This window comes from Mya arenaria, chromosome 10 (assembly GCF_026914265.1).
Source record: "Mya arenaria isolate MELC-2E11 chromosome 10, ASM2691426v1".
In the NCBI taxonomy this organism is placed as follows: domain Eukaryota; kingdom Metazoa; phylum Mollusca; class Bivalvia; order Myida; family Myidae; genus Mya; species Mya arenaria.
In genome coordinates, this window is record NC_069131.1 from 63,717,475 (window position 1) to 63,731,684 (window position 14,210).

Genomic DNA, 14,210 nt, shown 5'->3' on the forward strand with positions numbered 1-14,210 from the left:
CGTGCGTATACGTATTACAACGACAACAGTTCAAAATACATTTGATCGATGATATAAATTATATTTATGATCGAACAGTTATTTTCGTCTGTAATTTCTTTGGTATGAAAGCAAATGTTCGAACATTCGATCAGCTTCAAGATGGAAAAAAGGTTTGAAAAACGGGATAAGCGGTAATAAACGGTAAGTTGTTAATTTCCAGAAACATAGGTATTTAAATGTATTAAACAATTCTTCGATCAAGTGGGAGTTATGACAAATATCTAAAGGTAGTTCTGAAAGTTTATATTTCCACTTCTTATTTTGCAGTAAAAATATCATATTGATATTTTCACTGTTGATATTTCACTGATAAAACCCCATATTTTATCGAAAAGCATGAAAGAAAACTTTCCGTTTGAACATTATTTGTGAATATTTTGTAAATAAGATTCTTCTAGTTATACATTTTTTTTTTAAACAACGACCTTTATTTGACTGGTATTGATATGCTTATAAGATGAATATGTTTCTGAATATAAATGATTGAAAATGATGAAACACCACTAAGACAGACAATCAGACTAAGGTTCGAACACAATTCTTAAGATTCTTTATGAAACGCTTTTCATAGTATTTTATTTACTGAACTAAAAACATGTCCTCAATATATATATATCAATATGATTAAACTGTGATGATTTATTGCATTGATTTTTAAATATATTATCAGTTTTAAGGTGCGTGTCGTTCAGGATGCTGATGCCGCGACTAAATTGATATAAACGTGTAATTTGCGCTCCGCGTTCGTGTATGATTTCAATCACCATGATTGTAAATGCATGACTAATAGTTGAATTCAAGGTTATGATGTTAATATTAATTATGTCAAGTCGAATAATATATTTTATATTGTTTAATTAATACGAATTAAAACACAATTTTGAACATGGCTATATTGTATTAGTTATAGATTTTTAATCTATAAGCTCTTGATTTCACTCCTGAATTTCACACCATGCTTTTATTATTCCTTGCTCTTGTATAAAAAGGATGTTTGTTTGGATAACAGTCATTATTTTTTATATTATACATCACATAAATTTGTTCCTTCTTTGTATATATCAATACGATCGATCCGTATAGCACTGTATTTTGATGAAAATCTAGTTTAATGACGTCAGCGGTCCATACAGTTTGGTCGCCAGAAAAGAATCTTCTCCAGTAGCGAATCAAAATCGTATAATTATTATTGTCAAAGAAAATGTTATTTAAACGCTGTCATTGTTTTCAGGAACCTTTAGCAGATATGAATACACTTTGTTTACCGTCGATGGTGACCTATTTATTTTCCCATGATGTTGTCTGTGTTACAAGTACCCGACATGTACACAATTGTAGCCTCGTTTTGAAACATAAAATCCGGAAACGTCATACTGCGCTGATTTAATTTGATATTTCTTTTCAAAAGCTTTATAGCATATTAAAGGTAAGTTTCCATAGATCAAATTAAACAAAAAATACAAACTAATTATAATGTTAAACAACTAATTTTAGCACCAATGTAAGCCCATGTGTAGCCGCCAGTAGCGGTTAACAAAAAAAAAATACGCAATATGGCGGGTAAACCATGCAACATGGGGGTCGTCTCAAACATGATTTTATCTGTCAAAATTCAATTTTATTCATTTTTTTTTGTTTTATATGTATTTACAAGCATCTGATTATTAACATATGTTTAGTCAATACAATCTGTAGACAGTAGTAGTGTATTAAATTCAATATTACATGGTTTTGTATAAAAAAGTTTTCATTTGTGAACTGTAATTGTTCATGTAGGCCCTACAGTAATTTAATTTTATAAGATATAAATATTACATTTAATTTCAGATTATGGGTCCAAAACGTAAAGGGCCAGCAACTCCTACCCAGAAAAAGACTATTCTAAAGAAGTATGGTAGAAGAATGACCCCTGACAAGAGACAAAGACTGAGGAAGGCATTATTTAGTGTAAGTAAGGAAGGAAAATCATTGAGGAAAGCAGCAGAGGAAAACTCACTTACTTATTCCTTTCTGTATATACGTTATTCAGGAGAAGTAGACTTGTTTAAGTGTAAAGGTCCAAATTCTGTTTTTACTGAAGCTGAGGAGGAGAAAATGGCTGAATGGCCTAGTGAAATGGCACAGCGTGGGCTTGGTTTAAAACCATGTGAATTTTTAGATTTTGTGCAAGATGTTGTGAAACGAGAGAAAAGAAAGACACCTTTTAATTCAGGTCGGCCTGGTAAGAAATGGTATTATGCATTTCTAAACAGAAACAAACATATTATCAGCTCCCGGACAGAGACAAATTTGGAAATGAAGAGGTCAAAAGTCACCAAACAGAAAACAGATGAGTGGTATAACAGGTTTAAGGACTTCCTTGTTAGTAAAGAGTTGATCAATTTGCCTGGCAGAATCTGGAATGCAGATGAAGTGGGATTCAATATGGGAGCCAACAAAAGTAAGGTTATAGGGCCTGCACGAAGAGATTTAGCAGTACCTCACATTACAAGTGGGAAGCAGAGGCTAACTGTTATGTTTTGTGGTAATGCTGCAGGACAGATGTTACCACCATACTTTGTCTACCCAGAGCCTAAACCAAAGGGGTATAACCCACTGAGTGGTGCATTGGAGGGAGCTGATATTGCTTACACCCAGAAGGGATGGATGAATAACATAACATTTGGAAAAAAATCATCGATCACTTTGACAAGTTCTCCGGAACAGAGCGGCCTATCGTCTTGCTTTTTGACAGTGTGAGTAGTCACATTGACCCTGACATATTTCTAAGTGCAAAGGCAAAAGGCATCGAGTTATATAGGATTGTGCCAAATGCTACCCACTTGATGCAGCCCCTAGATAAGGGTGTTTTTGGGCCAATGAAAACAAAATGGCATGGTGTGTGTAGAAAATACACCCGAGAAAATCCAAGCAAATCAATTGGAAAGGAAAATTTTGCACAGAAACTTACAGAAGCATACTTACAGTTTTACAAACCTTTAACTGTAATTAATGCATTTAAGGCATCAGGCATCTACCCTGTAGATAGCACTGTGATCACCAGTAATATTTTAAAGCCGTCATTGACTTTCAGTGACAGTGCGTATGCAGCAACACCTGAGAATACCTCAGAACAACAAGCATCTGTGACTGAAGAACAGTCAAAGGCCAGAGGTGCACTAGAAATGCTTGAAAAGAGTCTCTCAACTCCTGCTAAGGAAAGGTATGACACACGTCTGAAGGAAGGATATGACTTGGAAGGAGTATCACCTTGCTTTGATGTATACAAAAAACTTCACAAGAAAGCATTTCCAGCTGCAGACTCTCAGCCATATAGTGGTCTTGAACTTCTTGCTGAAGCAGCCATATTTCGGAAGGACCAAGAACAGCCACGTCCTAGTTCAAGCTGTTCCATTGTATCGCCAATACTGTTGGAAAGCTTGAAGTTGCCGAAGGTTGTAGAGCCCCCAAAGCCTGTTAGAAAAACTTTAACAAATATCCTTCCTGATAATTTAACATCAGAAGATAGTATAAGAACTTTTTCTCTGAAACAGATAGAAAAAGTCAAGGTATTTGCTGAGAAAGAAAAAAAGAAAAAGAGAAATACATAAAGCAAAATAGTAAACAGCAATGTCCTAGCAGAAAGAAAGGTTCAAGGTCACTGTCAGCAAAGGGGAAAGTGCCTATGTCTGCCTGTGAAAAACTCCAGAAAGACGTCCAAAGCCATGATAATGAGGACGTGTGTTGTGAAGCTTGTCACATGACGTATAAGGAGGATGAGGAACTGGGTTTGGGTAGAGTGTGGGTAGAATGTGACCTTGCCAGAAATGGATGCATACAGATTGTCTTAATTATGAAATTAATGAAAATGACCCATTCCTATGTCCTAGATGCTATAAAAACTGACACTAAGTGCTGAATATCATTATATTGAGGTAGATAAGATCTATATTAGTTTTTTTTTTCTGTTGAACTTTATCTCACTAACCAATCACAAAGTTCCATTCAATTTTATATCAAGAGTGATTAAAGAGTAACAAATTAAAAAAGTAAAGCATATAATAATATATTGTAAAATACTGTAATCATAATAATAATAATAATAATAATAATAATAATAATAATAATAATAATAATAACAATAATAATAATAATAATAATAATAATAATAATAATAATAATAATAATAATAATAATAATAATAATAATAATAATAATAATAATTATAATAATAATAATAATAATAATAATAATAATAATAATAATAATAATAATGTGCATTTAATTAATACTATTTGTTTAGTTATATTATTTTTTTCCTGGTAGCTTTAGTATTTTAATGCCTTATTTATACAATATTGTATCATTAATACAAGAACTGTATTCTTAGTTGCTTAAATATAATATATTATATTTTCAGTCTTCTGAAAATGATGGGTCCTCTACTCACAGACCTACAGATGTGACCATTTACCTGATGGGAAACTGCCTTCAAACCCCACAAAAAATTACTGAAAAACTCTGTTATCAAAGGCTATCATGTGTTTCAAATCCGTCCTCCCAAAACAAATCCACCTACACAACTAACTATTGATAGGGAGTACACAAATACCCATGATGCAAATGCTTGTCTTGTCTGGCTACCGCCTTTGGAAACATTCCCGGAACATATTCATGATCAGTTCACTGATGAAAAAAGACAATTAGTTTTAATTGATGTAGCCGGGTAACCTATTGGACATGTGCCTAAATGTCTCAGTAAGGTATTTTGTGATGTCATGGATAATGGTGGCAAGATAATTGCTGAAGTCACTGGGGACCCAGTACCTAGTTTTCCACCATGGCCATCTAAAGACCAGGAAGGTGGTGGCATTGTTTTACCTTGCCAATACTCTTTTTTAGATATTGATATTGATGTGTGTTTTAATAAACTTAAGAAATGTTTGGATAATGTCACTGAGGGCAAGATTATGGAACTTTTGAAAGAACTATAAGCATTTTATAGCATGAACAATTTGTTATAATCACAAGCACATGTCTCATTTTATTAGCAATACTTAAGGATATAGGCTAGCTTTTATTAAAGACATTAGAATACATCTCATTATCATGTCTTTTTGCAAGTTTGAATATGTAAGTTCATTTTAATAAAAATCAGCTGTTTTCTGTCAATATTGTCTGTTTTGAGAAAATCCCTGCATTTAAATGTCACGTGATTCTTTACTGGAGATACTGATCCGCTATTGGGGAATCAGCGATGGCCAAAAAAGAAGCTGAAAGTTATTCAGAAGAAAGTTTTTTTTTGATAAATCTGTGTTTATTTATTACATGTACTAATAACAGTAAGAAATATGTAATGACATATAAAACATCATTCATTTACATGAAAATTTCAGTAATTGTTCCGGAAGTTATTCGTTATTGGCGACTAAACTGTATTACATTTTTGGCCAGACCGGACCTTGCCAAAAATGTAATATGTACTGCTGACGTCATACAATTGGTAAGTGCGGCTTGCTATTTTTACAACGGCGAAAACTTGTCGCAAGTAAATATTATAAGCTTTGTTCAATAAAACACATTTAAATCGCTTTAAAAATAATGAATTGTAATGAAAAGTGTTCTGTATAATATAAGATATATAACACACCACTGAGGGACATATTACATAATAAGGACCGGTCAGCCAGCCACCGAAGGTGTATATGGACCGAGGCGTTAGCATTCTGTTTATGAGATGTATTTAGATTTATTTGGCTTACCTAAGAATATTGATATATTTGATATACTTTGAAGTGATTGAAATAAAAATATATGTAAAGGTTAAAAGTTGCTGGTGTCATTTAATAGAGTCTATTTTGATGGAAATGGTGGCCGTGGTGATGGTGGCGGCGGTAATTGTGGTGGTCTTGGTGTTGGTGTGGGGGCGGTGGTTGTTGTGGTGATGGTGGTGATGATTGTAGTAGTGGCGGCGGTTGTTGTGGCTATCGCGGTGGTGGTAATGGTGATGCTGGCGGTGGTGATGATGGTGGTGGTGGTGGTGATGGTGTGGGGGCGGTGGTTGTTGTGGTGATAGTGATGGTGGTGATGATTGTAGTAGTGGCACCGGTTGTTGTGGCTATCGCGGTGGTGGTGATGGTGATGATGGCGGTGGTGGCGGCGGCGGTGGTGGTGATGGTGGTTCTAGTGGTGCTTGTGATGGTGATGGTGGTGGAGGCAGTGGCGGCGGTGGCGGCGGTGTTGATGGCGGTTGTGATGGTGATGGTGGTAGTAGTGATGTTGGTAGGGTGATGGTGGTGGTGATGGTGATGGCAGTGATGATGGTGATGGTGGTAGTAGTGATGGCTGTGATAGTGATGGTTGTGGTGATTGCGCTGGTTATGGTGATGGTGGTTGTGATTGTGGTTTTGATGGTGGTGATGTTAATTGATAAAATATTAGTAAGGTTGATTGTATTATTAAATACAAATTATAAAAAAAAGACTGTTTTTGTTGAGATTTTTTGGGGATTTTTTCAGAAACTTGATCAAATTTGAAAAAAAACACTAGATGCATGTTCAGGTGAGAATAGTGGTTGCAATTGAAAGATTGAAGATTAATCTGCATGTTGGCTGCATGTTTTTATTGCAACTTTTCGTTTGGGTGCTTTTGTAGGCATGTTTTTCTTAGCTGTCACATTTCGATGAAATTGGAGTTGTTTCACTTTACTCTATTTAGACAATTCGAGATTTTCTGACTTTGTAAAAGGGCAGTAATTCATAGTTATTTATGCTAGATAGTTGGTAGGAGTGACCCCTTTGATAAATCTGAAAAAAATAATATTTTAGGTTATTTTAGGTAAATGTCACTAAATTTTGTAAAGGTCAAAATTAAGCTCATTCCCACCAAATCACTGTGTACATGATGGCACCGTGGTCACATTTTCAGTCCAGTATACATGATGGCACCGTGGTCACAGTTACAGTGCAGTATACATGATGACACCGTGTTCACAATTCCAGTGCAGTATACATGATGGCACCGTGGTCACAGTTCCAGTGCAGTATACATGATGGCACCGTGGTCACAGTTCCAGTTCAGTATACATGATGGCCCTGTTGTGACAGTCCCAGTGCAGTATACATGATGGCACCGTGGCCACAGTTCCAGTGCAGTATACATGATGGCACCGAAGTCACAGTTCCAGTGCAGTATACATGATGGCACCGTGGTCAAATTCCAGTGCAATATACATGACGGCACCGTGGTCACAGTTCCAGTGCAGTATACATGAGGGCACTGTTGTCACAGTTCAAGTGCAGTATACATGATGGCACCGTGGTCACAGTTCCAGTGCAGTATACATGATGACACCGTTGCCACAGTTCCAGTGCAGTATACATGATGACGCCGTGGTCACAATTCCAATGCAGTATACATGATGACACCGTGGTCACAGTTCCAGTGCAGTATACATGATTGCACCGTGGTCACAGTTCCAGTGCAGTATACATGATGACACCGTGGTCACAGTTCCAATGCAGTATAAATGATGGCACCGTGGTCACAGTTCCAGTGCAGTATACATGATGGTACCGTGGTCACAGTTACAGTGCAGTATACATGATGACGCCGTGGTCACAGTTCCAGTGCAGTATACATGATGGTACCGTGGTCACAGTTCCAGTGCAGTATACATGATGGCACCGTGGTCACAGTTCCAGTGCAGTATACATGATGACGCCGTGGTCACAGTTCCAGTGCAGTGTAAATGATGGCACCGTGGTCACAGTTCCAGTGCAGTATACATGATGGCACCGTGGTCACAGTTCCAGTGCAGTATACATGAGGGCACTGTTGTCACAGTTCCAGTGCAGTATACATGATGACACCGTGGTCACAGTTCCAGTGCAGTATACATGATGGCACCGTGGTCACAGTTCCAGTGCAGTATACATGAGGGCACTGTTGTCACAGTTCCAGTGCAGTATACATGATGACACCGTGGTCACAGTTCCAGTGCAGTATACATGATGACACTGTGGTCACAGTAACAGTGCAGTATACATGATGGCACCGTGGTCACAGTTCCAGTGCAGTATACATGATGACACTGTGGTCACAGTTCCAGTGCAGTATACATTATGGCATAGTGTCTTCAATCACTTGTGCTCGTTTTCGTATGGCTTTGTTGACAATAAAATGTGTGTTCTTTTTCGTTCTGAGACTTGTAATTGTACATTGTAATACCCTCAAATGTCGCTTATGTTGTCTATTTTGCCAGTTACATCTAACATCACAACATTCAGATGTTTATGACATACCTTCATCATAAGAATGGAAAACATTTTATTATTAGTGTTCTAAGATTAACGGATATATCCCCTGTTGATCCCTTTGTTCGTTAACCTAACACCTTCTACAAATAATTCATTTTATTTAAAACTGTGCATGTATGCCGCTCTTTTGGCTCATCTTATGCCTATCTGTGTCCTATTGTCGCCATTCGGAGTAATTATTACATTCGGTGGTCTGTGAGCTAATTTATACGCGCGTGTGCTGCGATAAGATTGTTAGTCCTTTTATGTTTTTTGGAGCAATGTGTGCAGACAAAATGTAACCCTGGTTACAGCTTGCCTGTTTTTTTTTAAAGTTCGCCAGTGTATGGCACTGTCAAACGGGACCCCCATTTAACGGCCCTCCCGGAAAGTGATAAGTATTTCTTTAGTGGTGCGGCGGGGAATCGAACGTGCGACACTTCAACTGCCAGTCAAGTGTTACCGCTAGACGACGAGTCCGCGATAATCAGTTATTATTACATTTAGAAAACATGTGTTCGTATATAGGATACTTGTACATTTAATTGTCGATTAAAACCATGTACAGTTATGAATTAATAACACTCGTGGCATTAAACAGTTAATCTTCGAATATATTTGAGATTATTTATTATATATATATATATATATCGCTTGTTTTGAAGCTTTGTTTTATGAACATCTTTGTTTACGTGTTTAGTTGAAATATTAATGTAATAAAGTTTGTTGTTATTCGCGAAAGTTTAAAGTAAATCAAACAACCGCTTTAAAGAGTTTCATATTTTGTGTATCTTTGAAAAACCACGACAGGTGATTGACAGTATTATAAAATTGTTTAAAAATTAAATAATACAGCAGTCTACCCCTTAATTTAAAGCAATGCTTTAATTTGAAAATACATGATGTTAAATTTCTCAAACGTTTAATGAAAAATATAACCATGAAATCAACAAATTGAAACACTGTTTATGTTCAAAATCGCATTGATAAACGTTTATTAGTATTTAAACAGTCCCACGCAGTTTTCCCGGATTATATTTCGTCAATTTATTATGATACCTCTTTTGAGGTATATCACCGTTTATTTTTACAACTGACCATACTCGCAATGTATTCTGACAACAACACCATGTTGTTATCTTGAGAAAAATCGGTACTCCCGGTACAATGTTGTTCTTGATGGTTTTTCGATTTTTGGAAAGGCACACACTTTTTTAATTTCGAAGAGAAAGTAACCTTAATGGTCTTGTTTTTCTTGCACATCGTAAATTACCTTAAATAAATCCGTTGTTCAAATAAATCGATCTCCTTTGTAATTACTAAAAGACCGCAGTCATGGCTGTTTGGTTTGCGCTTGGTATCGAGGTATCGTATAATACAATGATGAAGGAAACGACTAAGCAGAAGTCCTATGTATTTGACAAAGGTAGAATTTGTAGCTTTAATTTATATGTTTCGGAATTGCTTCTAAACTTTCTACTTGATATACGCAATCAGTGTCATGTTGGAGGCTTGTAGTATATTGACTGTGCTCACGAAAATGGAGAAGTACTGATGGAGTTTGTATATATATTTCATAATAAGAGTACAACAATTGTCTTCTCTCGCAATATCCCAAATAATCTCGCTGGCCACCGATAATTTTTGAATGTAAAAAACCAAAGTTTTTGACGATTATTAATTTCCGGAGCACACGTAGATAGGTATGCAGTCTGGCGCCAGTTTGTGCGTAGGAATATAAATTTACTTCAAAAATTATTATTCAATATAATGATGAAGCTGACAATGATTTTTACTTCAATACGTTACCGTTTGTTTGATTTATTTAACACTTTGAATATTCAGTCATACAAAACAATGGAAATATATAGAAATCAAGATTTAATAGGTGAAACATAAAATAGAAATGTATGAACCTGATAGAATCTAAACATATGAAGAATAATTATAATGAATAAAACAGAAAATTGAATGTTGTATTCGGTTTTATGCCCCCGAAAATGGGCATATTAAAATCGCACCGTCCGTCTGTCCGTCCGTCCTTGTGTGCGGCTCATTAACTTGTGTCCGGGCTGTAACTTTCTCTTGTATGGACAGATTTTGAAATGACTTGCCACATGTGTTCGACATATTAAGACGACGTATCGCATGCAAAACCTATGACCCAACCTTTAAGGTCAAACTCACACTTCTTAGTGTTATTTACAAAGGAATGCTGCATATATAAGGACATAAGAGTATAGGTTGTCGTGTCCGGGCTGTTACTTTCTCATATATGTACAGATTTTAAAATGACTAGCCACGTGTGTTTGACATACAACATCGACGTGTCGCGTGCAAGACCCGTTTCCATATCTCTAAGGTCAAGGTCACACTAAGTGTTTCTTTAAATCGTGCTGCATATAAGGACGTAGAGTATAGGTTGTCATGTCCGGGCTGTAACATTCTCTTGAATGGACAGATTTTGAAATGACTTGCCACATGCGTTCGATATACCAAGACTACGTGTCGCGTGCAAGACCCATGTCCCTTCATCTAAGGTCAATGCCACACGTAGGAGTCTTTACACAATGGAATGCTGCATATAAGAGTATTGAGAATAGGTTGTCGTGTCCATGCTGTAACTTTCTCGTGTATGGGCAGATTTAAAACAACAACGCACATGAGTTCAACATACCAAGATGACGTGTCGCGTGCAGGACCCATGTCCCCATCTCTAAGGTGAAAGATACACTTAGTGTTTATACACAATGGAATGCAGAATATAAGGACATAAGAGTGTATGTTGTCAAGTGTGGGTGCTTTTTTATGTTCAGAGGCAATTTAAAATCATTTGCGATATGTTTTGACACGTACATGTATATGACAGATTTACAACAAAAACTTGGCACATGTGTTTGGCATATAAAGATTGTGTGTCGTATGCAAGATTCACATGTATACATCAAAGGCCAGTGATTGAGCTTTGACTTTTCATGTACTGACCTTGTTCATAGGTCAATGTCCCATTCGGGGACATTCGTCAAATACTGTTGCAGCTCTTGTTTTTGTTGTAGTTTTTTTCCCAAGTGCTGTAGAAACCCATTTTGTCAAAACTTGTTTGGACTGTCTTGACCACATTTTTTCGAACAGGCTTGGCTGTCTTATATTAATTACCCAAAATACTATTATTATTTGACTTTTATAAATGACATATATTTAAATGTGATTTTCATCTCGATAGTTCCTATTTTAAGCCTCTTAACTCTCAAGGAGGTAAGAATTACGCAAACGTTTTAAGCTACACTACTTCCTGTTAAAAAATTTGGAAACAGGTCATCACTTGTATCAATATATTTATTGTTAATACATTGAGACTTATATAGTAAGGTCTTCGTTTATCTGGTTGTCTGCTGTTATATTCATATTTCAAATAACGAGTATAGTGTAATTGACAATGTCGTAGTGTCAGGCCATTTATTTTCCTCACTTGATTTTAGAATTGTATAGGTTTTTTTTCAATGCCGAAAGCTGACATTTTCACTTACAGTATGACAAACGCTGTCATGGACAATGTACATCAGAAAAGGCAAAAGTCCTGATACAGACAGGACCATCAGGTAGGACATACTGTTTTCGCAATATTTTTAAATTTTCGGACATCCATGCATTCACCAAATCAATTCTTTAAAACTACAATCAGTGAAAAGTTGCGATGACGCCGCCTATGCTAGGGCATACCATTTACACAGTATATTTTCATCCTTCAAAATCCATGCATTCGACAAAATCGTTACTATACGCAAAGTCCCATGATTGCAATTTTTAAACGCTTGTTTATCATCCCAAAAGATACATTTCTAAAATATATAATGATGTTCTGTCATTGTGTTGGTTTTATTTAAAATAGTAACAAACTACACTAAAATACGTGATGATATTTATTTGTTTACCCTAACAAGACTAGCTTGCAGTTTTATCAAATGTGGTCGACAAAAGGATGTCAGCAGAATGTAGGTTTAAGTTCCAGATCGTAATACACATATTTTAACCACAGTTCTGTCTCACTAACCACTGTTATGAAACATGTAATCTCCACAGTCCTGTCTCACTGACCACTGTGTTGAGTGTTGTTGCCACAACAGTCCTGTCTCACTAACCACTGAGTTGAGTGTTGTTGCCTCCAGTCCTGTCTCACTAACCACTGTGTTGAGTGTTGTTGCCTCCACAGTCCTGTCTTACTAACCACTGTGTTGAGTGTTGTTGCCTCCACAGTCCTGTCTCACTAACCACTGTGTTGAGTGTTGTTGCCTCCACAGTCCTGGCTCACTAACCACTGTGTTGAGTGTTGTTGCCTCCACAGTCCTGTCTCACTAACCACTGTGTTGAGTGTTGTTGCCTCCACAGTCCTGTCTCACTAACCACTGTGTTGAGTGTTGTTGCCACAACAGTCCTGTCTCACTAACCACTGTGTTGGGTGTTGTTGCCTCTACAGTCCTGTCTCACTAACCACTGTGTTGAGTGTTGTTGCCTCCACAGTCCTGTCTCACTAACCACTGTGTTGAGTGTTGTTGCCTCCACAGTCCTGTCTCACTAACCACTGTGTTGAGTGTTATTGCCTCCACAGTCGTGTCTCACTAACCACTGTGTTGAGTGTTGTTGCCTCCACAGTCCTGGCTCACTAACCACTGTGTTGAGTGTTGTTGCCTCCACAGTCCTGGCTCACTAACCACTGTGTTGAGTGTTGTTGCCTCAACAGTCCTGTCTCACTAACCACTGTGTTGAGTGTTGTTGCCTCCACAGTCCTGGCTCACTAACCACTGTATTGAGTGTTGTTGCCTCCACAATCCTGGCTCACTAACCACTGTGTTGAGTGTTGTTGCCTCCACAGTCCTGGCTCACTAACCACTGTATTGAGTGTTGTTGCCTCCACAGTCCTGTCTCACTAACCACTGTATTAGGTATTTTCTTCTACGTCCCGTTCATGCTAGTACCTGGTCTTAGTATGTAACATCGCCGCCTTCCTGACGTACCAGTTACACAAAGCAGGTCAAGGTGCTTGTTTTACCCAAAAGTGGGTCCCCGGACGGTCAGGGTCAGTTTAGGCAAAGATGACTCCAACACAAAAGAAATTTGTTGGTGCTTGGTGATTGCTCTAGATATACCCTACATACCAGATCTCAGTCTATAGGCGTCACGTCGCATCCTTCTCGATGATCCAACCACCCAGATTATGTCAATGTGCTTGATTTACCCAAACAAAGTGTCCCCATCGGTCTTTGGGAATTACATTTTGATTGTACCAGCCACACAAAGATTGATTTATAGTGTAATAAGTATTCCCAAGACGTTGGATATTATCCGGGGACAACCCTCAGTGTACCGTGCATGCCAGTAGCCGGCTTTTTACGAAACATCGGCATCTTACTGCAATACTGACTGACCAAATAATATTCTGTCTCGGCCCTTCTTGCAGGATCAATATCGTCTTTCTTACTCCAGTACGACCATTATTAAATACGTTTAGGAAACAGTCCGTAGTGTTTGCTGCATATTTGTACCTGGTATTGTAGTGTCATGCCTAAGCTAATAAAATAAGGGCCAAGTTGTTCCTTGACGGTCAAGACGGTTCCGTCTTTATATGATCAGCATGATTCCAAGATGCATCCTTATGAGCTATTTATTGCTAGGAAACTCTTCATGTCCAATAAACATGTATATCAGTCTCTGGGCCTGAGTCACACCATCACCATTGTACCAAGGTACCACTAAAATGTGTGTTCTTATATGATTTTGTTAGCAAATCTTGTGATAACATTGTACATATTACACATATATTTACTTTATAGCGGGTGTTTTAGACTACAAACAATGACAAAATATAAAAGAGCACAGTTTTTACTGTTGATTTAA

General features: G+C 37.2%; 1 pseudogene; it reads left to right on the forward strand.

Moving 5' to 3' along the window:
- The first annotated feature begins 1,872 nt into the window (after positions 1-1,872).
- Positions 1,873-4,487, forward strand: LOC128204906 (uncharacterized; annotated as a pseudogene).
- Positions 4,488-14,210: the final 9,723 nt, after the last annotated feature.